General features: G+C 41.0%; 1 protein-coding gene across 5 annotated transcripts in view; it reads left to right on the top strand.

Annotated features, from left to right (window-relative positions):
- The window catches only part of MUS81 (MUS81 structure-specific endonuclease subunit), a 109,003-nt gene that overhangs the window by 2,170 nt on the left and 81,633 nt on the right, over nucleotides 1-25,200 (top strand). For 2 of the 5 annotated variants that reach the window (XM_075188639.1, XM_075188638.1), the window contains exon 2: nucleotides 20,962-21,057. The exons of 2 other annotated variants lie outside the window; for them this stretch is intronic. The gene's annotated coding sequence lies outside the window, so the exon portion shown is untranslated. Of the gene's footprint in view, nucleotides 1-5,339; nucleotides 5,489-20,961; nucleotides 21,058-25,200 lie in introns of those variants that run through there. One more of the 5 variants, XM_075188640.1, reaches the window with a different exon arrangement.

The raw sequence follows: 25,200 nt of genomic DNA, 5'->3' as shown, positions 1-25,200 counted from the left end.
ATTGAATATGCCCCTTATATTTTTATCTAAATGTAATTTATTTTATTACATACATCACTACTGCCACAGCGGGTCTTACATTCCTGCCTGGGAGAATGAAGGATCATTATAGGAGTGAGGTGAGTAGATGCCCTGACCGACACCTCTAATGGCCGGGGCAGAACAAGTTCCACACTAGGGACAGGCTGGCAATGAGTCAGTGGTCATGTCTGGACTGGAACCTGGTGCCCAGTAGCCAGCACCTCCTTCTTGGTGTTCTTTTACTTTGCCAGAACTAACAGACAACTCTTAAGCTCGCTCAGTGTTCAGAGGCTTCTTTTAGCATAATTCTGTGAATTTTCCACAGTTTACTGATAGGAGTGTGTGTAACTGTAGCTATATTCTTTTCTATGGTATATTGTGCACTACCTCTCTGAATCTGTAGATACACTCACCAAGCTTTGATTGTGCTGTACATCTGTCCCTCTGTTTTACCACTTTTCTGCCATATCACATAAGGAGAGTGGTTCAAGAGCTAAGTCTGCTGGTCCAAGGAAGAGTTGAAGTTTTCCATCAATGTTGTAGAACAAAGAGCGATATTAAACACTAATAAGGGCTCAGGCTCTTCTACATGGAAAAGCCATAAAAATTCAGTCGGATAATGCCACAACTGTGGTGTATATATAAAATGTCTGGGAGGGACCAAGAGCTCCCTGGCAATGAAAGAGACGGGTACGATGATGCGCTCAGTGGAACTGAATGTTCCAGCAATATTGGTGGTATTCATTTCAGGGGTGACAAGTTTGGAAGCAGACAGGCATGCTATATGTTCCACGGAATGGTCCCTTCACCTAGAGGTTTTTTGTCAGATTGTGGAAAGTGGGTTCACCTGGATGTCTGTATGATGGCATCTTTGTTGTACCACAAGGTAAAATGTTTCTGGTAGACGCAATGTTGGTTTCATTTGATTATCAACTAATTTACCTTCCATGGGTTCTGAAAACAGTAAAGAGAGAAGGTGCTCCGGGAATACTCTTCGCACCAGGTTGTCCAAGAAGAGCTTTGTACACGGACATTCTTAATGTGGCAAAGGGGTTGTAGTGGCGGCTTCAGCTAAAGTGGTCTATCTTTTCTTCATCAGGAGTTGGCTTGGTTGGCATTAACAACGTGGGTGTTGAGGCCATTATTCTAAAAGGGCCTCTCGTATAGTGTGGTTCAGGTCATACTTAAGGCTGGAAAGTCTATTTCAGGCAAAAATTTTCACAGTGGGTGGAAAATTTATATTTTTTTGTTCGAGAGGAAGGTTTTTCATACCTCTTCCTTTAGGGTGGTCCAACTCTTGATGTCTTAGCAAGAAGGTCTTGACAGTTGCTTAAGACTCAGGTTCAGATCTCTGCCTGTTGGTCTACTGTTAGTCGGCTATAATGCCAGAGGTTCACATGTTTTTGCAGGATGTACTGCTTGTACAGTCTTCCTTCAAAGCTCATTTGGTCCTAAACTTGGTTCTGATAGCTTTTCAACAGCCTTCATTTGAACCTTTGGAGTCTCTGGAATTAAAATTCTTTATGTGGAAGACGTTATTACTTCTAGCAATCTGTTTACCAAGAAGCGTTTCAGAATTAGGGTTTCTGTCATGCATATCTCCATATATTACATTCCATGATGGCAGGGTGGTCCTGTGTTAAAAGCCTTTCTTTCAGCCTAAATTAAGCTTTGCTATCCTATCCTATGGAGCTTAATTAGTTAATAACTGTAGGAGAAGGGGAGAAGCGTCTGAATATGCACAAATTCATATTAAGTGCCTAACGTCCGGTCCAGGCTCTATACTCAAAGGCAGCAGTCTATTGATTCCCCCCAATGGAATCAATAGAAATGGATTCAAAAAGTAAAAAAAAAAAACAGGCAAGCACTCATGGGTTATGAGCATATATATATATATATATATATATATATATATATATATATATATATATATACATACATACACACACACACACACAAACACACACACACACACTCCCCATAAATTGCTGCAAAGTGTACGACTTTTATTTTGACAAATGGTCAAAGAGCCAATCCGCTGGACAGCTCATAGAATCAGATGCTAGTAGCAATTTGTTATTTCATTGGTGACATATAACAATACCAGATTGAACACACAGGGTGAAATGAATGCTATTTTTTCCAGATAGAAGACTACAGCATTCTGAAGCTATGACTTGGTCCAGTAGTGACACATTACAGTTAACAGGAAATGATTGTCTCCTGTCACACAAGAGCCTCAGCTGTGAAGATTCTGCATGCACAATGGTTCAGGTTCAGAACATTGCACTCAAGTGCAGCACTCAATCGCTTTTACGTGAAACCAGTCCTGTACAAAACAGTTTGTGAATAGAATACTTTCATTGTTCACTAACTGCTAATTTTTAATAATCTGTTAATGGTATTTAAGTCCGTAATTTCATAATAATTGTAGAACTCAATGGGAGATGTTCTATAAAAGTGTGGGAATGCAGATTTTGGTTTGATTTACCTTTTATTATCCTTTTTTGTACTCTGTATTCTATAAAAAAAAAATCCACTTCCACCTCTACTAATGAGTACAGGGTGGGCATGGACACTTTTATAGGATGCACTTTATGTAGTCACGTTTTCCAGAATGAATTAGCACACATCTAATTTCTTAAGAAGTGATGGTATAAAAACACTTATTTAATCAAAAAGGATGCTTATTCATCATGTCCAAAATAAAGACTTTTAATAGAAGACTATATTGTAAATGTGTTTACTTGTTCCATCAAGGAATATTGGAAAGTACATTTTCAGTGAAAGGAAGTCTATTAATAAAAGGTAACACTGGCCAAAATGTAACATTTTAGTTTTGAGTGGAGTGCACTATAAAATATTAGATAAAATAGAAAGTTTTACTTAACTTTGGTCTGGCTCCAGTGGTGCAGCACTGAAATCATCCCAACTACTAACTAAGACAACCTTTTTCAAAGTAATAGCAATGTTGTCACCGTCCCTTCCCTGAGATATTTCATTTGAATGGAGGGTCATCAACAAAACACCTTTGAATCATGTAAGCAGTAGTAGGATAGATAATGGTAGCTCTGGTATGTTGGAGCCTTCAGGGGTACCTGTCGGATATGGATAACTCCTGACCGAAGATATTTAGAACATTGTGATTTATATTATCTTAGTGAATGGCACCCAAACTAAATTTAAAAAAAATTTGACCATTTATAGACATAATTTTCCATGGTTAAAATGTTTACAAACTATTGTGCTGATTAATTAATTCTGAAAAACGTATATATACAAATAATAATAAAACCAATTTTTTTTATAGCATAGTGTCGTAGTGGCCGGCTCACAAATCCTCCAACTATGTTATGGGGCAGGTTTCTTGAAAGAGTGTATAGACTGACTATACTAATGTGTTCACCACTGGCAGAAAAATGGGTCTAAGTGCTATCATGTTTATAGTAAAGCATAATATATTTCCCAGCTGTGCATCACCAACATCAGTCCAGTGAGCCAATGTAGAAAAGTAGTGACCTGCTTGGTGTAATCTCAAAATTAATGCAGGAAAACAATATTTGAGGATTAACATATTTACAATCTTCCAGATGAAATAGAGAATTGCCACACCATGAGGAATATGGTTGTTTTTTTTGCCCAAAACTGATAGTCTATCTCTAGTGAAATATCACTTGCATGTTGGCTGCAAGGTTTAAGAAAGCTATGTCATATCACTGAGTCATATAACCATAGCTTGCACCTTATGCAACACACGCTTTCTAAATTCCCCTTATATGGCTTGTGCAGTGTTCTTCCCTAACCTTTCTCTATTTCATAAGCCTTTACAATATAGGAAGTAAACCAAAGCAGGCCTTGAACAAATATCAAGCTGTAATCTTTGTAACCTGATTGCTTTTAGTGAAGCCTGCATAGTACTGTTTTGCAGTTCATAGATTACCAAGACTCAGCACATTGTACAGATCTCTCTGTGCTGCAAATGTGATGCACCACTATGAAAATGTACACTAGTTTACACAGTCATTTGTATTTTTTTGGGTATTAACCTTGTGGTGCATTGATTTGTAAGATTATTCAATGCTTTGTGAATCATTTTAACATGATAGCACCATGCGTAAAAAGGCAAGGTGAATTGTATGATTTTGTCTCATGCTGCTAAATGATATAAGATATTTAAATCCCACACAGTACATACGAAATGATACATTAAAGAAAAAAACATATACTAAACATAAACATACACATACACTAAACATAAACATGTTTTTTTGAGCCAAGTGTAGCCTGCAACAATGTATTTGTTAATGTAATAATATTATCAGAACATGCTATATGGTTTAATAAGAACAAAAATAAAAAAATGCACATATTTTACCATTTTAGTTCATTAGGTTTCGATCTTAAGGATGACACCCTCATAACCATGAGTATGGCCTACATTGGCTGCAGTTGGCAATTTGTAGGACAGAATGAATATTCATGGTAATGTCCAAACACAAGATTTTAATGCTCTAATGCCACCCTGATAGGAAAATGACTTATATGTACCTGATTTTGGCAAGGGATGGGGGAAACTGTGAACTGTAAATGCATAAATGTACAAAACATATTTTCTTTTACACAGAAGGCTATTCAAGCTGATAATAATGGCCTATTTCATTTTAGCTTTATATAGTCATAACATGAAAATATAATCATTGCCTGCCAGGAAGTTTGATGTTTCTTCCTCTTTTTGAGTTATAAATTGTAATTTCTAGCTGTGGCCTTTGTAATATAGGTGCACAACTAGGACTCACTAGTTTTCAACCTTTTGGTGCAGAAAGCTTGCACGACCTTGTAGTTTGTGTCATTACATATTGTAATTTATTGAAACAAGTGCAATGTGTCAAACAATGCTGCTTAGACTGACGGATGTCATGTAATCAGCTCAGTAGCATGACTCCAGCTATACAGCAAAAAAAATCAAATTCCCAGCAGTTAGTTTCTCATATACCAGCAGTAAGAACGTTTGAAGCAGGTGCTTTATTCAGCATTTACAAGGGAGGGGGTTCGTACTGCGCATGGTAAGTAGAGCAGGCAGCAGAATCTGTGAGATTGTAAAACACTTCTTTTTTCTGATTCCTTCTATGCATTTGGCTGAGCAGCGAGACCAAGGATTGCCCTATATGTCCTAATATGGCCATGTAGGCTGCAGGGGCGTTCCTTCTCCTTCAGCAGAGCCTGCAGAGGGAGGGGGTGAGAAGATGTCTGGGACTTCCTTTTTTGGAAACGTTAAACCTTCCCAGCCGTGAAGGCAGAGCACAGGAGACATCCCGTGACATGTAGCAAGGCACATGGAGGGGGCAGACTATACTACTGTGGTGCTGGCGTGTGCCATTGTGCGCTTATTAGCAACTGAGAAACAGCATATCTGTTACCAGAGATGGCCGACAGCATTACTGCAGGAAACGTCGTACTAGTTTCTACGGTGTGTCTGGCTAGTCGTAAACTGCAATTAAAGTACATCTGAGGTGGAACGATGCAGATAAAACACGTTGATGTTAGCTCTGGCTATACACTACATTGCTTATTGTAAAGAAGTCAATGTGAGTGCGATGATGTCAGTAGACAATCAGCCTGGTGGTTGGTACATCCAAGAGTTACCTAAATTATATATATATAAATATATATATATATATATATATATATATATATATATATATATATATATATATATATACACACACACACACACATATATAATGTGTGTGCAGATAGATACACATTACCAGTGTGTTACAGTATATATATTCTTCCAATTCCATCAACTCCATTTTTTATTGTTTTTTCTATTTCGCTTATTTTCAGATATTTGTTTCATAGAAACCCCGCCTTTTCTACTATCATATTTACCCTGGATTTGCCCATATCTTTTTTCTTTTCCATTGTATATCATGCAGTGTGCTTAAAATATGAAACCATGAATATTGCATTGTATACAAAAGAAAGTCATAGAATGTTCTATAAAAACAACTAGGCTTAAACAAAAGTCATTAAGGAAAAAAGATGGGAAATTGTATGTCTATTTCATCAGAAGTAAATACGTAGCACATCGTGTGCAGTTTTAGTGATTAGTAGTCTGTTGCATACAGCATATGTTCTAATATCTACTTGAACAAGGAAATACATTTTGTATGCTGTATTCATCCTCCTCACCCTCAGACTGGGAAAGCCTTGAGCTGTATGTTCTACTCATTGTTATTTACCCTACGGGTTTAACAACACGAAATCAAACAATAGAGAAAGGGGGATGTTTCCAGACACATCATCAAGAAATTCACACATATTTGTTAAATTGATTGTAGTATAAAGAATATGTGGAAAACAGACAAGTTCAGACAGAGGGCCTGATTCATTAAGGGGCGCATACAGACAATAATGAGCCTGATTCATTAAGGAAAGTAAAGAAAAAAAAAAGCAGTAACCATGTCAGATGCTCAGGTTTTCTCCCACACTCCAAAAAACATACTAGTAGGTTAATTGGCTGCTATCAAAATTGAGCATAGTCTGTCTGTGTGTGTGTGTGTGTGTTAGGGAATTTAGACTGTAGGGACTGATGTGAATGAGTTCTCTGTACAGCGTTGCGGAATCAGTGGCGGTATATAAATAAACTCCTGTAAATTGGTTATATGCAAGTCAAAATTCAACAAGGAGCGGATCTGAAGAAACCTGTGGAGATAAATACGGGTGTAGGTCTGCTTTGCTCTACTAGACAAGACACTGCAGGATGCGTCCAATATCTATGTGCAATATAAACTCACCAAAGAGCGCACAGAATTTTTTTTAATTCAAAACGATTCAGTTAATGTCACCTGTTAAAAATATAGTCGTGAATGACAAAACATTAAAAAAAAAAAAAAAAGTATTTTTTAAAGAAAATAAAATAATAAAATTCTATGAAATACATTTATTAGTAGGAGGATATGAATGTCTACTGTACATAAAATAATTTTTTACCATTGCTTCTGATTGCAAATACATCTAGCATACATTCCCAGCCATCATCACTAGTAATCGGCATTTAGACTAGACCGGTAGCTGGAGCAAGAGATACCTGAGAGATGGGCAGTTTGAATCGGACGCTGCTGCCGCTCAAACTTGGCATATCCTTACTATACATTGGCATACACCCTATACCTACACCGTTCCCTCCTTGAAATCGCAGTGTCCTTTGCATTCGTAGATAAATCGGATGCTACTGCACTCTGTGGTGTATGGTCCGGTTCTGGGCACATACAGAGTAATTGTGTGTATTATACGCCCCTTGCAATCAGGGGCGGGCTGGCCCGGGGGGCAGGGGGGCCCTCCCGGATGCAAAAAACATAGTTTTCCCCCCGCGTCCGCATCACATGACGGGATGCGGCCGTGTCATCAATGACGCGGCTGCATCCCCTGTCATATGATGCGGCCGCCTGTGTGCCCCCCGGCCATCCCTCTCCCAGCCCGCGCCTGCTTGCAATCGCCAGATATGCTCCTTAATGAATCAGGCTCAGAATGTCTGGATTTGGCTATTAGTGCAATCATTGTCCGACTGCATTTACCTAATCAGATGTTTGTAGAGATCTGTAGTCTCTTTGTATGGGCCATGCTTCAGTTTGCAGTCAAAGCCTAAGGTATTTTTTTACAGAAGTGTGTTTTTTACCTTTTGATTCTTATATATTTTTAAACTCTGGGGTAGATTCAATTCCCCACATTGTTCTTTAGAACAACGCAGGGCGCGCACAATTACTGTTATTACGGTAATTGCTGCGCATTATTACTGTTACTATGGTAATTTCAGCATTGATTTTTGCTCGCAGCTCCCTGAGCCCTAGTTAATGGTAAAATTACGCCCGCGTTGTTCATTGAATCTACCTCTTTTTGTTAGTGTATGAGTATTATTTGGACTGTATCCTGCATGTTTGTTCCTATGTTAAAATGACATGCAAAATATAGTTGTAGTTGTTTTCATTTTTGTCTGTTTTATAATCTGTGTTTGTGAACTATATTTGTAGTGTGTTTTTCTATACTGCAATCTACACAGTCTTTTCACTGGTTGCTTGTTTCCTTTAGGCTGGTGTCACAGCTGTGTTTTAAAAGCAGTATTTTAGAACAGTTTTCATGAGCATTTTTTTATTTGCTAGAGAAATACTGCTTTTATACTTCCAAAAACTTTTTTTCGCTTTTGTGTGACAGGATGTTATGTTTTCCAGTTAGGAATGGATTTCAGCAGCCTTTTTATCTGCTAGATGAAAATGTGGAAAAGGCTAGTGTGCCAGCAAAGAACAGGTGCTTTAGTAATATGAATTCACACTTCCAAAACACAGGTGTAACACTAGTCCATCCTGGTGCCATCTCTTCCCCAGGTAAACGACGTACACACACCTGGCTGTCCATTTGATGTAAAAGAAAACATGATTTATTAGACCAAGCCACCTTCTTCCATTGCTCCATGGCCCAGTTCTGGCACTCACGTACCCATTCTAGGCGCTTTTGGTGATGGACAGGTATCAGCACGGGCACTCCGATCGGTCTGCAGCTACGCAGCAAGCTGGGATGTACTGTGAGTTCTGACACCATTCTATCATAGTCAGCATTCATTTTTTCAGCAATTTGTTCTACAGTAGCTCTTGTGTGGGATTGGACCAGACGGACTAGCCTTCGCTTTCCACATGCATCAATGAGCCATGGGCACCCATGACCCTCTGGCCAGTTCACCGGTTGTCCTTTCTGGGACCACTTTTGGTAGGTACTAACCACTGCATAACGGGAACACCCCACAAGACCTGCCGTTTTGGAGATGCTCTGACCCAGTTGTCTAGCCATCACAATTTGCCCGTTGTCAAAGTCACTTAGATCCTTATGCTTGCCCAATCATCCGCATCCAACACATCAAGTTCATGAACTGACTATTCACTTTCTGTCTAAACCCTCCCCTTGACATTTATTGATAGCTTCTGAGTACTAGATTTAGGAGAATATTATGAAAATTTGTGACACAGAAAAGAAGAATAGATAATTTGTGACAGGTCTAACATGCTTACAAGTGTTTATGTGTTTTATGCATATAATCATAATTTGCCTCTTTTCCTGTTCCTGTTTTCTACTCCTCTACCCTGCTAATGTTTGCTTGTTATTTTGGTCAGTTAAAACTATACCACCTCAAAGGAAAAAACCTGGTATGATTTTTTTAATCATCTAATGTAAACTTTTTCCCTCCTAATTTTCCCGTTAACTAGTAAACCCTGGCAAAAAAGTGTTTGTCATTACTAATATATATCTGCCCTCGCTCCTCCAGTTGTGCAAGTTTTCAGTGAGTGTCTGCTGGGGTAATATTGTTACCTTACCCAGCCTGGGGCTCATCTCAGCTGAGAAGTGTAAAAGTCTGCCCCTCTATCAATCTTAATACAAAAAATGGGGCATTGGAAATTACATACTCGACACTGAAGAGCTTATATAGGGAGCCAAACACTTTTGAGGAGATTGAATTCAGTGCAATGTGTCTTTGGAACAGTCCACAGAGACGCATCGCACTGATGTTCGGAATGGAACCTCCACTTATTTTTCCTCCACCCCATAGAGGTGTGAGATTCCATACGTTAATGGCTGCCAATGTGCCCAACATGATCTTACAGTGATGTCCGGCTGCACATCTTGGGCAATTGAATCTCCACCTTTGAGTTTATTGTGCAGTTGTCATTGAACACTACAGGATAATAGAGGCTGAAATTCTGCTGCCTCCCTTTAATCTAATAACTAAAGGAGAGGAGCCTTTTCCAACCTTGTTAATACGATTTACTGTCCAGTCGAAGATGGGTCAGAAGAGTTTGTTGCTGATGCCCTACATCAGGCCTGGACAGACTTTTGCTCTCCAGGTGTTGTAAAACTACAAGTCCCAGCATCCTATACCAGCGGGTAGCTGCCAAAGTATACTGGGACTTGTAGTTTCACAACAGCTGGAGAGCTACAAGTTGTTCAGGCCTGCCCTACATAATGGCCACAAGTGAGATCATATAAATATATTATTAGTGACAGAGGGAGCTGGAAAGGAAAATATTTAGTCAATGTTTACTCATTCTTTGAATGTTAAAAAGGTTTGTGTGCTCATAAAATATGTATTGCAGATGTCTTTCTAAAAAAATAAATCTCTAAAATAGTATAATTAAAATAAAATAAGGATGTTTTCAGAATACATTGCACATGTTCTGTTGAAATGTTTTTTTGTTTTTTTACCTTGGTATACTGGGCAAATAATATGTCAACTTCATCTCATATTACCCAATTGGAAGTAAGGCAGGGATGGATAAAATAATGTGGAATTCTGGAACCAGAAAGTAAAATTGGGGAGCTAGCTTGACATTTTAATAAGCCAGGAAGGTTGTGCATCCATTGACATAAATAGAAATTATAGCAAAAAGTTAGCAGTCATTATTTTATTTATTTAATTATTTATTGTAAAGCATATTGATTACCTGGCTCATGGGATTTGACTGGCCCTGAAATAAAGTTATCTATAGATAGGCTGTATTTTCAAATTGAAAGGGAAGTGTTACTTGTCCTAGACAGGATTTAGATTAAGCCAAAATGTTCTGAAAAGATTCCTGAGGGTTTATTCACACTTTTCTGCAGTTAATTCACTTTTCATCTTATTAACCTATGAAAACACATAAAATCTATGTCTCATAGGTGTGTTACCATCATTGTTTTGTAAAACTAACGCAGCATTTTTAGACCTCGATTATCATATTTTTCATGCGTTACCAGCACACAAACATCCCCTGTTCCCCAACTCCGCTGCCTAGGTGTCATCCTCGACTCCTCTCTCTCCTTTGCCCCTCACATTCACTCTCTCGCCAAATCCTGCCGTTTCCAGCTTCGCAACTTTGCCCGCATTCGGCCCTTCCTCTCCCAGGATGCCACCAAATCTCTCGTCCACTCTCTGATTATCTCCCGCTTGGACTACTGCAACCTTCTCCTTATCGGCCTCCCCCTCTCTCATCTCGCTCCCCCTTAGATCTGTACTTAACGCCGCTGCTAGGCTTATTTTCCTCTCTCGCCGTTCCACCTCTGTATCCCCACTCTACCAAGCCCTTCACTGGCTCCCCTTCCCCTACAGAATCCTTTTCAAGCTCCTCACTCTGACTTACAAGGCCCTCACCAAACTCCACTGCTCCCTACATCTCTAACCTTATCTCTATTCACACTCCCTCCCGCTCACTGCGATCGTCCAACGATCGTCGCCTCTCTTCCCCTCTGATTACCTCCTCTCACGCACGTATCCAAGACTTCTCCCGGGCCGCTCACCTCCATTGGAACAAGCTCCCCCGCTCCATCAGAACTTCCCCTAATCTGTCCTCTTTCAAACGAACATTAAAAACCCACCTTTTCCTTAAAGCCTTCCAGTCTCATGCCTAAACTCCCACCGGTCGGCTACCTCTCTTTCTCATCCTTTCTTCCCTTCTCCCCCTTCCTCGACTCCGTCTCCGTTTCTCCTGTCTCTCCATCTCATCCATGTGTCTGTCTGTCTTCCCCTCCCTTTAGATTGTTCGCTCCTTTGAGCAGGGCTCTCCTACCTTCTGTTTCCATCACTTTTAACTGCGCTCTCCAGCTACTCAGCTCACCTCCTCTCAGTCCCTCTGCCCTCTGTCTCCTCTCGCTTCTCTCCGCTCCCCTCAGTGACTCTCAACCTGTCATCCGTACCCACCGTCTTGGGCCATAGTTACCTGCCTATACTCACTTTTCCCCTCCCTCCCTCTCTTTTATGCTGTGCCTGAGCCCCCAGAGTTATAGTGCTTACTGTTACTTGTACTGTGCTGTTTCACCTTGTACTGTGCCATTGTTTGTCCTTTTACGGCGCTACGGATACTTTGTGGTGCCCTATAAATAAAAATTAATAATAATAAATAATAGTATTAGTGTAATGCATAAAAAGTATGTTAAAAATGCATCACTAAAATGTGTCTATAGTTATTCTGCTCTCTTACTTAATGTTTAGGTTCATGTGTGTGAATGTGTCCAGAATCTTTGGTGCACTTCACCACTTTATGCTTTTTTGTTCATGTTTCCAGCTATATATTTAGCTGTGTTTTCCACAGATTTTTTTTCTCTCTTCCTTGCACGTACCTGCACAGTGACGCAGAGCCTCAGGTAGGGTGTGTGAGACCAGTAATTCTAAGAGAGATAGCATTGGGTGTGTTTGGAATGTAATGTTAGCTGCTGAAGCCCAGGGCGTGAAAATTCCAGCCATATCCCAGGTGTGTGTGTGTGTGTGCCACCTTATTTCTGTTCAGATTCTTTGTATACTCAGTCCTCATCATAAATCGCCTGCTGATACGGGTCAAAGTTCTTATTACAGAAATTGGAGTGTAGATGGTGTCAACATTTATGAGACACACTTAGGCACAGATGTGACTGGATCCACGTTCCCCCACATGAGAATAGAAATATATAACTTATTCTATCATTTTTTTTCCTATTATGGATGCAGTGCTCCTGGTATGTTATTGTACATGCAAAAAGTATATTGATTTGTATATTTCCACCTTTGTGACAGCATATTGTGTGAGACTGAAAGAGCATACGTTGAGACAAGTAGTCGGTTGATTAAATATTTTGGGGTAAATGTATCAAGCTGCGATTTGAGTTTTTCAGTGATTTTATCTGGCGAGTTTAAACTCACCGATGTATGAAAGTGCGAGTTGATAGTAAATCGCCAGTAAAGTGACTTTTACCAAAATTGCCATCCTGATGTTTGGCCACTTTAACAATACAAGTCGCCATATGTATGATGATGTGATTTTGCAAACTCGCCTGAGATTGCTTTGAAAATTGCCAGATTTAACATGCTTTGGATAGGAGAGATTGCAAACACATCAGCTTTCCACTGCTGGCCAATGTTAACATAACAGGAGACACAATTCAAGTTTTAGTTATGAGGGGCAACAATGATTATTAATTATCTTACGGGGGCCAAATTATTTTAGGAATAAATTAGTGTGGCCAAATTTCATTAATGATTATATGTAAGAATTTTTATATTATTTTATTATATTATAGTGGCATACTATTTAATTATTTTTTTTCTGATGTGGCAACATGTAATATCTCTGAATGGGGGACACCATGTAAAGTACATATTTGTGACACTACAAGTGGCAGCATGTAGTATGCCACTCTAATATAATAAAATAAAAAATCCCTTACATATAATTATTAATGAAATGTGGCCCACTAATTTATTCATAAAATAATTTGGCCCCCATAAGATACCGTATATACTCGAGTATAAGCCGAGTTTTTCAGCACATTTTTTGTGCTGAGAAAGCCCCCCCTTGGCTTATACTCGAGTGAAGCTCCAGGACAATGAAAAATACCTGCTTGAGGTGGCCGGCGGCAGCAGAGTGAGGTGCCGTACTGAGCGCAATGCAGGCTGCAGCAGAGCGGGCAAGGTGGGTGGTGCATGTGGAGCCTGTGCAGAGTGACCTCTCACATCACGTCACACTGCGCAGAGCCACGTCGGGAACAGCTGAACTCAGACGCTCTCTGTACTACCTCCGTGGATTACCGTCTTCAGCGTGGAATTAGCGCTGTTGGGGATCCCCTTTTCTGTCACCTAGGGTACATCTTAGGAGAACCGCTGGACTTCCCTACCTCTTTGTGGACTAAATTTATAAGGTTGGTTTAAGACTGTTCTTACGGGACCTACTACATAGACTTGTTATTAGCAGCTTTCCCGGGCTCAATCACGGAAGTACCCATTGGATACAATTTGCCATGCACTGGACATTGGTTTCTTTTATATATAAATTTTAACCTTGTGCCTTATTTATGTGGTAGCATTATCACAATTTTATCATGATTCAATTGCATGGCTCATCTTTTGATTGTATTTATCCTCTTATGTTAAATTGAATGTCTGGTCAATTTTTATACATTTGTTTTTGCTATTTCTCACCAGTATATTAAAAATTGAGCGCTATCATTATTAAGATTCAGATGCAGTCTAATCCCAAAATCCCCTTGATTTATATTATTATTATTTATTTATTTATGAAATAGCAGCCATCTCCCTCTCTCCTTCATTAGTCTAGCAATCTCTCTTCTTTCAAGTAGCCCACATTACACTGTTACATTGTAGTGTGGGGAAGTGATATAGTGTGGGGAGGTAGCACAAGGATATAGGGCATGATTCAGACCTTATCGAGGGGCCAGCATTCAGTTAAGTTATCTATTTTTATTTTTGAAATTTACCAGTAGCTGCTGCATTTCCCACCCTAGGCTTATACTCGAGTCAATAAGTTTTCCCAGTTTTTTGTGGTAAAATTAGGTGCCTCGGCTTATATTCGGGTCGACTTATACTCGAGTATATACGGTAATTAGTAATCGTATGCCCTTCTAAACAAGAAATATTGATTACCCTCATATTTAAAACTTGAATTGTCTCTCCTGTTATGTTAAGAATGGGCAGACAGCTCTAACTGTATGGTTTCTTTTCTGTTAAATTTCGGGCGAGTTTCTGTTTCTGTTGAATTTCCAGAGAGTTTGACTAAAACATCAGTGGGATAGGTGTTTTAAAATCGACTCATATCGCCGGAGATTGGATTTTGGAATGTCAAAATCGCAGGTTAATACATATGACGACTTTGCACATAAAATCCCCAGTGATCTTGAGCGATTTAAAGCGATTTGAAATTGCTGAAATAATTGCAGCTTGATACATTTACCCCTTGGTCTGAGGGGATAGTGTTACATTTGCCACCAAATTCTTTAGCTTGAATGGACAATAGGGGGTCATCATCCTTTGTCTCCTCTTTGTGCCCACTTCAGTGTGTTAGGGCTTCTTGTGGAAATATTCCAATGATGAAGCAGTTATTTGTTAAATTGTAGAATTCTGGATATTGTGTTTATTGTGGCTAGAGCTGCCCCCAATATTAAGCATTAAATGTGATGATATCCCAGCCCAGGTATAGTGCATCAGAGGAGTCTGAATTACCCCCTGCCAATGTGTGTAGAAACTGTATAAATAGGGCAGCAGAGCCCAATGTAAAGGGTGCACCATCTTGTTTTTCTGAGGTGATCATCCTTACAACAGGCATGTGTATCACTGTGCTTGTAAGGACTTTGTAGGACAGGACACCATTCTGCCTACAAGATCCTACTGTTATACTGTGACCTACAGATAAGGGATAACTCTCTAATCCGTTTCCCGGCTGTCCTGTGTTGAACCCAGTGCCTTGAGTTAATGCTTTGCATGTTACCCTGCAGTCCTGAGCCAAAGGTAACGGTTAGCAGGAAGCAGCCACAAGTCACCAATAAAAATTATTATTATTATTATTAATTTTTATTTATAAGGCGCCACTAGTTATCCGTAGCGCCGTACAGGGACATATAGAAACACGATACAGGGTGAGACAGCACGGTACAGTTAACAAAAAGCACAGCGATGAAGCTAGAGGGGCAGAAGGGCAGGAGGACCTCACGGAGGAGACAAGGAGCTGGAGAGCAGAGTTAAGGTGGTGGAGAACAGGAGGAGAGGAGGCCCTGCTCAAAGGAGCGTACAATCTAAGGGGAGGGTAGGACGGACAGAGACACAAGGGTGGGAGGAGGAAAGGGGGAGAGCACAGAGAGGGAGAGGGGGGAGAGGAGAATTACGAGGAGGGAGGCAGGATAGGGAGGGCGGTAGGTGGGAGGCTGGAAGGAGGTCGGTTAGGTGGGGGACTGGAAGGCTTTGAGGAAGAGGTGGGTTTTTAAGGCCCGTTTGAAGCTGGACAAGTTGGGGGATGTTCTGATGGAGCGGGGGAGCTGGTTCCAGTGAAGTGGGGCAGCGCTGGAGAAGTCTTGGATGCGAGCATGGGAGGAGGTAACCAGGGGGGAGGTGAGGCGACGGTCATTAGCCGAATGCAGAGGGCGGGATGGAGCGTGGATGGAAATAAGGTTGGAGATGTAGGGAGCAGTAGAGTTGGAGAGGGCCTTGAAAGTAAGTGTGAGGAGCTTGAACACTATTCTGTAGGGGAAGGGGAGCCAGTGAAGGGATTGGTATAGGGGGGAGACAGAAAAGGAGCGGCGAGAAAGGAAAATGAGCCGAGCGGCTGCATTAAGTACAGAGCGAAGGGGAGCGAGATGAGTGCGGGGGAGGCCGGTAAGGAGGAGGTTGCAGTAGTCCAAGCGGGAGATTATAAGAGCGTGGACAAGAGCCTTAGTGGCATCTTGGGAGAGGAAGGACCGAATGCGTGCGATATTCCGCAGCTGGAAGTGGCAGGATTTGGCGAGAGAGAGAGAATGTGAGGAGCAAAGGAGAGAGAGGAGTCAAGGATGACACCGAGGCAGCGAAGTTGAGGAACAGGGGAAATAGAGGAGTTGAGAACAGAGATAGAAAGGTCGGAAGGGGAGGGGGAATGAGCGGGAGGAAAAACAATAAGTTCGGTTTTAGCGAGATTAAGTTTGAGGAATCTAGAGGACATCCAGGAGGAGATGGCAGAGAGGCAGGCAGACACCCTGGAGAGGAGGGAGGAAGAGAGATCGGGAGAGGAAAGGTAGAGTTGGGTGTCATCAGCATAAAGGTGGTACTGGAGACCAAAAGAGCTGATGAGTTTCCCCAGGGAAGAGGTGTAAAGAGAGAAGAGTAGGGGTCCGAGAACAGAGCCTTGGGGGACCCCTACTGGAAGGGAAGAGGGGGGGAGAGAGATCCAGAGGTGGAGACAGAGAAGGAACGGTCAGCAAGGTAGGAGGTGAACCATGACATGACCGGGCCGGAGAGGCCAAAGGATTGAAGGGTGAGGAGCAGGAGCGGGTGGTCAACGGTGTCGAAGGCCGCTGAGAAATCCAAGAGAAGGGAGAAGTGGCCCCTGGCTTTCGCGGAGAGGAGGAAAATGTGTTGCAGCAGCTACACACTACACACAGAAATAAGCAGTTCCAGTTAGCAGTGAAGGCGCATTATGGTGGCAGCAACTACTCTACTACAACTATTGTATCACGCATCTCACCAGTTTATTTCCATTCTGAGCCTTGTATCCATGGGTTTCCCATGGCTACTCCCATCTGTTGTACAGCCTGGCGTTCCTCTATCCTCTGATGCCATCTTGCCAAGTGATGGAGGATCACCAGCCAGTTCCCTTTATAAAGGTCCTCCTTTTTTCTATGGGTGTCAGTTCATCAGGTCTCCTACCTGATAGGAAGCATCTCCTCTGACTCCCGTCCGTGCTCATACTTACCTTTGTTCCTGCCTTCGCGAGTTAGACCGTGTTCTCACTGCAGAGTATTGCTCCTCATCGGTCCTGTTCCAGAGTTATAACACCTATGTGGATATCAGTACTTCTGCTCACCGCAGTGCATCGCTACATAGCTATATCTGTTCAGCTTATTCCGCTGTTTAGACCTGTGACTGTACTTCCTGCTCAGCCTATCCTATTATCGAGATTCGTGGCTATACTGCTGATCATCGCACAGCACCCGTTCTGTTCCGGAATTCCATACACCTGAGGCTACATTCCATTCTGCCTTACAGTTACTTTGTGGTTCTCTGTATCATCTGCTCTGCGCCCCCTAGAGGATCGCGACCAGCTAAGATCATATTCCCTTGCGGGAATCCCTGATGAATACCTCTCCTCCATTAGAATCCACACCTCTCTGGGCGTAGCTGTCTGCACCACCTAGAGGATCGCGACCTGTGGTTGAGAGCAACTAAGACCATATTCCCTTGCGGGAATCCCTGGGGAATGCCTCTCCTCCGTTAGACTCCATACCTCTCTGGGGGTAGCTGTCACTCAAGCAGTGATCAAGACCATTCCAACTATCTGGCTTTTGTGACATAGTGAACAGTTTGCACAAGCAGTCATTGAGAGTCTGTATACCACCATTAGTAGTAGTCAATAATGACAGGTTATTGACCATAAAAAGAGAACCCCAAGACAAGCTGTAAAATATTAGATAATATTATTTAATTCACTTCTTACTTTAGTTTTTGGTATTTCCTACCTAAGGGGTTAAAAGTGAAGAGTAGCCGTTGGTTATTCAGTGAGGTGTTTTTGTTTTTGCTTTACGGTAAGTAAGCCTGAATAATTTTTTACCCTTTACTACAGTCCTATGTGCCTCCCATACTTTAGTATTGCAAGTACTGTCTTGTGTATTATGACAAATTAGTCTGCTAAGCTTGTTTTATTTTTTTTAACTCAAATCTAATAGTGAATGCATAGGTAGGCAGCATCGGGAAAGGGGGGGGGGAGTGACATCGACCCGATGAGGGCATGGCCACACCCTGGGACATGCCTAGCGCCTTTGAAGTGCTAGGTTATCCCATTCTTCCCTCCCCTCCCCTTCAAACCACTTAATTGCAGTGCCACCCGTTCAAGAGCTGTGGGCAGCCCGGTGGCTTAGTGGTTAGTACTTCTGCTTCACAGCACTGGGGTCATGTGTTCAATTCCCGACCATGGCCTTATCTGTGTGGAGTTTGTATGTTCTTCCCGTGTTTGCGTGGGTTTCCTCCAGGTGCTCCGGTTTCCTCCCACACTCCAAAAACATACTGGTACGTCAATTGGCTGCTATTAAATTGCTCTCTCTCGGTCTGTTTGTGTATGTTAGGGGATTTAGATTGTAAGCTCCAATGGGGAAGGGACTATTGCGAATGAGTTCTCTGTACAGCGCTGCGGGAATTAGTGGCGCTGTATAAATAAATAGATGATGATGAGCAGCAGTGAACAGAATCTCTCCCAGCTTTCCCACCGATCAGGACAAAACTGTCCTGATCGGGATGGCGGGTGGTCATCAAATCAGGACTGTCCTGCCTAAATTGGGACGGTTGGGTGCTATGATGAATGCGTCTTGTGCTATCAAAGCAAATGTTTAAAAGAATTGCTTGCAAATGGGGCAGTTGCAGAGCATGGCTAATGCATAAATAGGTTGAGTGGTGTGTAAGGATATCTGATGTAAAAGAAAAAATGAAAAACAAATTCTTTTGGCACTCTTGTATAGATTAAATTGATTACTTAATTATGCTATCTGAATTCAAAGAGCTACCGCAGGCTTGGCTAACCTGTGGCACTACGGGTGTTGTGAAAGAACAAGCCCCAGCATGCTTTGCCAATATATAGCAGCTTATTGCTGGAAGGGTATGCTGGGACTTGTAGTTTCACAACTCCTGGAGTGCCACAGGTTAGCCAAGCCTGAGCTACCATTTTAGAAAAGGGCTGTTATGACCCTTTTAATAAAAATAAAAAAAAAGCAAGAAAAAGAAAGTGCTCTAAGTAATCTTCTGATCATAAAATTAAAACAATCTTTAGTTCTCAATGGCAGAATTAATATGGAAATATGTGGAACTGGCTTAAAAATGCAATACGTTTAAATACACACTTAAAATACAATTTCTAAACGTGGAGAGTGCTATTATTAAGCATATATATATATATATATATATATATATATATATATATATATATATATATATATACCAATCAGCCATTAAAACCACTGACAAGTAAAGTGAATAACATTGATTATCTCGCTACAATGACACCTGTCCAGGTGTGGGATATATTAGGCTGCAAGTGAACAGTCAGTTCTTGAAGTTGGTGTGTTGGAAGCAGGAAAAATGGGCAAGCTAAAGATCTGAGCGAGTTTGACAATGGCTAAATTGTGATGGCTAGATGACTGGGTCAGAGTATCTCCAAACCGGCAGGTCTTATGGGGTGTTCCTGATATGCAGTGGTTAGTACTTACCAAAAGTAGTCCAAGGAAGGACAACTGGTGAACCGGCAAAAGGGTCATGGGAGCCCCAGGCTCATTGATGCACGTGGGGAGTGAAGGCTACCCCATCTGGTCCAATCGCACAGTTAATGCTGGCTATGGTAAAAGGTGTCAGAACACACAGTGCATCACAGCTTGCTGTGTATGGGACTGAGTAGTTGCACACCGATTAGAGTGTCCATGCTGACCCTTGTCCAAAACCGAAAGCACCTACAATGGAAGAAGGTGGCCTAGTCTGATGACTCACATTTTCTTCTACATCATGTGGACGCCCGGGTGTACATTGAATAAATACAGTGGCATCTGCTAGCCTAAATGAACATTTACAATTGAATTGCTTTTCATGAATTTACAATTCTTTTGCATTCAGGGGGCTGATCTTGTGTGTATTTGATTATGTTTTTAAGTACATATCTATATATCTATATATATATATATATATATATATATATATATATATATATATATATATATATATATTTATTTGTATCTATACATATGTATGAATGTATATATATTTATTTATACACATTCATACATATGTATAGATACAAATAAATAAATATATATATATATATATATATATAGATATATATATATATATATAGTTTCTTGGATAAGACCTAGTTATAGCTAAAATCCCCACATGTGAACAGTACCACTTTAGGTCCTGGACAAGTTTTGCATAATTTAAGCCTTTTGCTTACATTCTGCCGAGCTATTACACTCATGCCAGTGATTGTGGATTGTTTATTATTAATTCATCCACAGAGATTTGTGTAAAGTTTTTTTTTATATCTATTCAAACTGTTTAGTTAATTGACATCATACTGCCAGTCCAGATTTACATTTCAAGTGAGGCTCCCATAGCACTTTTTAAGAGACCCTTTGGGTGTTCGCACTTATATTTCTGAGTTATGTACACATCATTTTGACAGATAATGTGGTCTTTATCTCTCTACTAAGCCGAGCATCCAACTAACGACCCTCCATAGTTCTGTTCTGTCTATTTAGTGCCCATCTGTGTGCTGCCTTCAAATGTGCACTCAATGAACAGACAGGTAGCCTTGGTTTTTATTTTGTGACGTATTGGAGAGATTTTGAGATTGGCATATTAGTGTACTACTTTTTTACATTCCCTTCCCTATTGAGGTGACTTACAAGCATGATTGTTTTTCTTTGTAGAGAGATCTTGGACCACTTCTCTATGCAGAACATTTCCAGTTCCTTAATAATCTTGGGTCATCGCATGTGGACTGCCTTCTTCAATACACACCACAGGTTTGATTTTGTGTTCCTACAATAATTTCTGTGTGGATTTTGATGTGATTTTGGGATAATTATCTTGCTGAAAGGACAACCATTATCTTGCTGAAAGGACACCCAAAGGCCAAGTTTTAACCTTTTGGCAAAGGCAGACAGATTTTGGCCTAAAATCTCCGGGTGTAGCGTGAAATTCATTATGCCATTGATTGTCACAAGAGTACCTGGACCACTAGCAGCAAAACAGTCATAAACCATCAATGATTCACCATCATATTTTACAGTGGGTATCAGATGCTTTTCTTTGTATGCAGTCACTTTTGTCTCTCAAAACGTGAGAATGGTGTACATGACCAAAAAGTTAAATTTGTGTCTAATCTGACCACATGAAACAATTCCATTTGTAGTTTCAATGACATTTTGCAAAGTTCAGGCACTGCATTTCATCTCTTGCCTTTAGGAAAGGCTTATTTTCGTGGAACTCTTTCAAAAAGCCATCTGGTCATGGTAGTGGCATCTGACAGTGGATTTTGAAATGTTAAAACCCCATGATTCATCTGTTAAGTTTTGAAACTGTGATCTTTGGGTTCATCTTTGCTTCTCTTACCATCCTCCTCACTGTATGTTGGGGCAGTATGCTCATGCGTCCTCTTGGCAGATTTTCAACTGTTGCATGCTTTTCTTGCTTTTTATTATCGTCCTGATTGTGCTTATTGGTAATTTTAACAGACTACTAATTTTTTTATAACCATTTACTAATCTGTGCAGGTCCACAACCTGCTGTCTCATTTTAGTTGCCAGCTCTCTGGTTTTAGCCTTGTTGATGGATGACAAAGGGATTATACATGTGTGTAACCTCAGATTTACACCCCAAAGAAACAGAAAATGGTCATAGCCACAATTGAGTTCCTGGAAGACTACAAGCAATAAAAAGAGTATTTTGCACTAAGATGCAAATTACTTTGGTTTTATTTAAAATATTATTTAGGAGTGGCAATAGTTTGCCCCATTACATTTGCAATGATTCGAGGAGTGATAAACCTAGGGATAAACTTTAGATGCCATGTATGGGTGATTGTTGGCTTTAAACTGGGTTTCCTGGAGGAAGATAATATCTCCCTTCAGTTTGCTTAGTATTTGAAAGGCCATGGAGCACTTTTTGGCGAGGTTCGGTCACTTGACATTGAGCACCCAATGGGGTGGGGTGTTTTAGAAAACTTTTTCTTACTAAAAACTTAATAGAGTAAAATTTAAAGACTTTTATGCCTCTCTCTATAACCTGAGGGGACCTTTTGTCGGACACTCTAGACTCCTGTCTGGCTAACACACCCCTTCCCAAACTTGTCCTCATTTAGGCAAGTAAGCTGGGACAGGATATCACCCCGATAGAAGTCATAGTGGCCATCAAATTCCTTAAACCCTGATCAGTCCCTGAACCGGACTGCTTTACAGCTCAATATTATAAGAAGTTTGCCCCTGTTCTCACCCCGCACCTGACTACCTTTTTCAACCACATTGTGGATGGGCCATCCTTCAACTCGACCACCAACCTTACCAGCATACCCGTTAATTCCGAAACCTGGGAAAAACCACACACACACTGCTCGGGCTACAGACTTTTTTTCCATACTTAACGTAGATCTCAAGCATTATGCTAAGATCCTGCCCAACAAACAATCCCCTATTCCCCTATCTAATCCACCCTGACCAGGTCGGATTTATTCCAGGGAGACAGGCCCCCCGACAACACCAAACAATGGTTTGCCACCATTCACTTCATTCATGGGGGCAAAATTCCTTCTCTCATAATGGCAGTAGACGCCGAAAAAGCGTTTGATTGCATTTCTTGGCTGTACATGCGTGAGGTGCATGGACTGATGGGCTTCTCTGGTAGATTTTTACAGGCCTTTCAGCCACTGTCTCTGCAAATGGCCTCACCTCCCGACGCTTCACTATCACCAATGACACTTGTCAAGGATGCCCCCTCGCTCCGCTTATTTTTGCCCTTATCATCCAACAATTAGCTGCCAGAGTCCGAGCCAACATATCCATCTCGGGCATTAGAATCGATTCCACAGAGAGTAAAATAGCTCTATACGCTGGTGATCTCCTATTTATTATAGGTCATCCCCCTTATGTGAACTGAATGCATATAGACACTTTTCTGGTTATAAAATGAACCCTGACAAAAAAGAAAATCCTTCAGGCTGATAAATCACAGCTAGAACCCACATTTTCATTTATCTGGTGTCTGCAGAATATCAAGTACCTGGGCGGTCACCAGACTAAAGCCAACCATCAACTTTTTCACACAAATTTTTCTCCTTCCACCCTCTCTCTCACTTCGTGGTCCTCCCAATTAAATTCCTGGATAGACAGTATTAACACGGTTAAAATGAATATTCTTACCAGTCTCCTATACCTCTTCCAGACCCTTCCTATCCACATTCCCACCTACGTCTTCAAATTTCTTCAACACACAACATGTAAATTCATATGGGCAGGTTAACGCCCACATGTACGACTCCAGGTCCTCCCGGTGTGGAGGCCTTGGCAAACTCAACTTTTAACTATACTATTTCTCTGCCTAGCTCGCTCAATGTGTCCTATGGAATGATCCCACGGCCTCCAGGGTCTGGGTATCTTTTGAGCCTTAAGATCTGGGTCTGTTTTCCCCTGCTTCCCTCCTATGGCTCCCAAAGGATCAATATCCTAAACAAGTTCTGACACAGCCAATAGTCTCGCTCTACTTAGCTGTCTGGGACTCCACTTACAGATTATATGATTTCACCTCCCACCCCTCCCTGGTAGTCCCCATTTTTGACTCACTAGACTTCCCACCAGATTTACTTCCCTCATCATTCTACCCCTGGCACACCTAAGTTGCCAGATATCTTAATGACCTCTCAAGCAGTAACCCGTTCCCCCAGTAGTCAGACATCCAAGCAGCCATCAGCATACCCACATGATCCTTCTACCAAAACTTGCAAATATGCAACCTCCACAACACGGTTAAATCCCGTCTTTCCTCCCGACCACTCACCACCAGTGCTATGCCTGTGCCGAACATTCATGCCCTGCCTTATCTCAACTATTTATTCTGGGATGACCTACCCGACTACCCATCCTGCGACCATCATGAACTAGCTTGTGAACGAAAGCTGGGTGACCCCCTTTATGACGACGACTGGACCGAAATTAGAGACAACTCCGCCTCTATCTCCATTTGTGTACGGATAAAGGAAATGTTTATAGGGTTATTCCATGTCAGTTCAACCAGGATTGTCCACCACCCATCTCAGATTTTTACAAAAAATTTTTAGTTAAGAGAGGATGTCAAAACAACTGTTTCTGCCAAATGTCTCGACTGTCTGACAAATTAGTTGATTAAATATTGATTTTTCAATTTATTAAATAATTTACTAATCGCAGCATCTTTATCCAGTTTATTTGAAATATCGCAGGTGTTTATAAAGGAATCGACACAAAATTTGGACCCCTAAGGTAACTCTTCCTCCCGTATCCAAAAATCCAAACCAAATTACTTTATCTACCTCATGTTTTGCGTTACGGCAGAAACGCAGGTTTTTCAAATAGAATTAAAAACGCTAGGTTCAATTGACATTAGGGATTTTTTGAGGGGTGTTTAAAAAAGTTATAAATTACTACCACAAAAAAATCAGCAGGGTACTCTGTTTCATAGTGGAGAAAAAAAATTATGAAGTTGATGTTCGATTACTGTTGTACCGCATACATAATTTACATATTGTTAAAAACCATACCAAAAAAAGTGAACTAAACTGAGGCAATGGGATAAAACTCCCATACAGGAAATGAAGCAAACAGAAAGTGATGGGAAGGGGATTCCCTTTAGAGAGACCTAAACTGAAACTTTCCAGAGAAAGAGAGAGGGAGACACAGAAAGAGTCAATCATGGCAGCTGCTCATTTGGACTGCCATATTACCATCTATTCAAAAACCATTGAAGTACATAGCTGGGACCACTTTACAGATGAAGAAAAATAACTTTTGATTCTGAGAACTGAAGTTTCAAATGCAGTAACCAATGATACTGAAACCTCAGTCTGCTACCATCATGAAAAGCTTCTGCTGCTAAGATATGAAGAATTTCAGAAAACATGCTGTAATCCTTTTTTTCTC

Source organism: Mixophyes fleayi, chromosome 10, assembly GCF_038048845.1.
Source record: "Mixophyes fleayi isolate aMixFle1 chromosome 10, aMixFle1.hap1, whole genome shotgun sequence".
Classification (NCBI taxonomy): Eukaryota; Metazoa; Chordata; class Amphibia; order Anura; family Limnodynastidae; genus Mixophyes; species Mixophyes fleayi.
The sequence above is the reverse complement of the archived record's forward strand: the minus strand, read 5'-3'. Positions and strand labels throughout refer to the sequence as shown.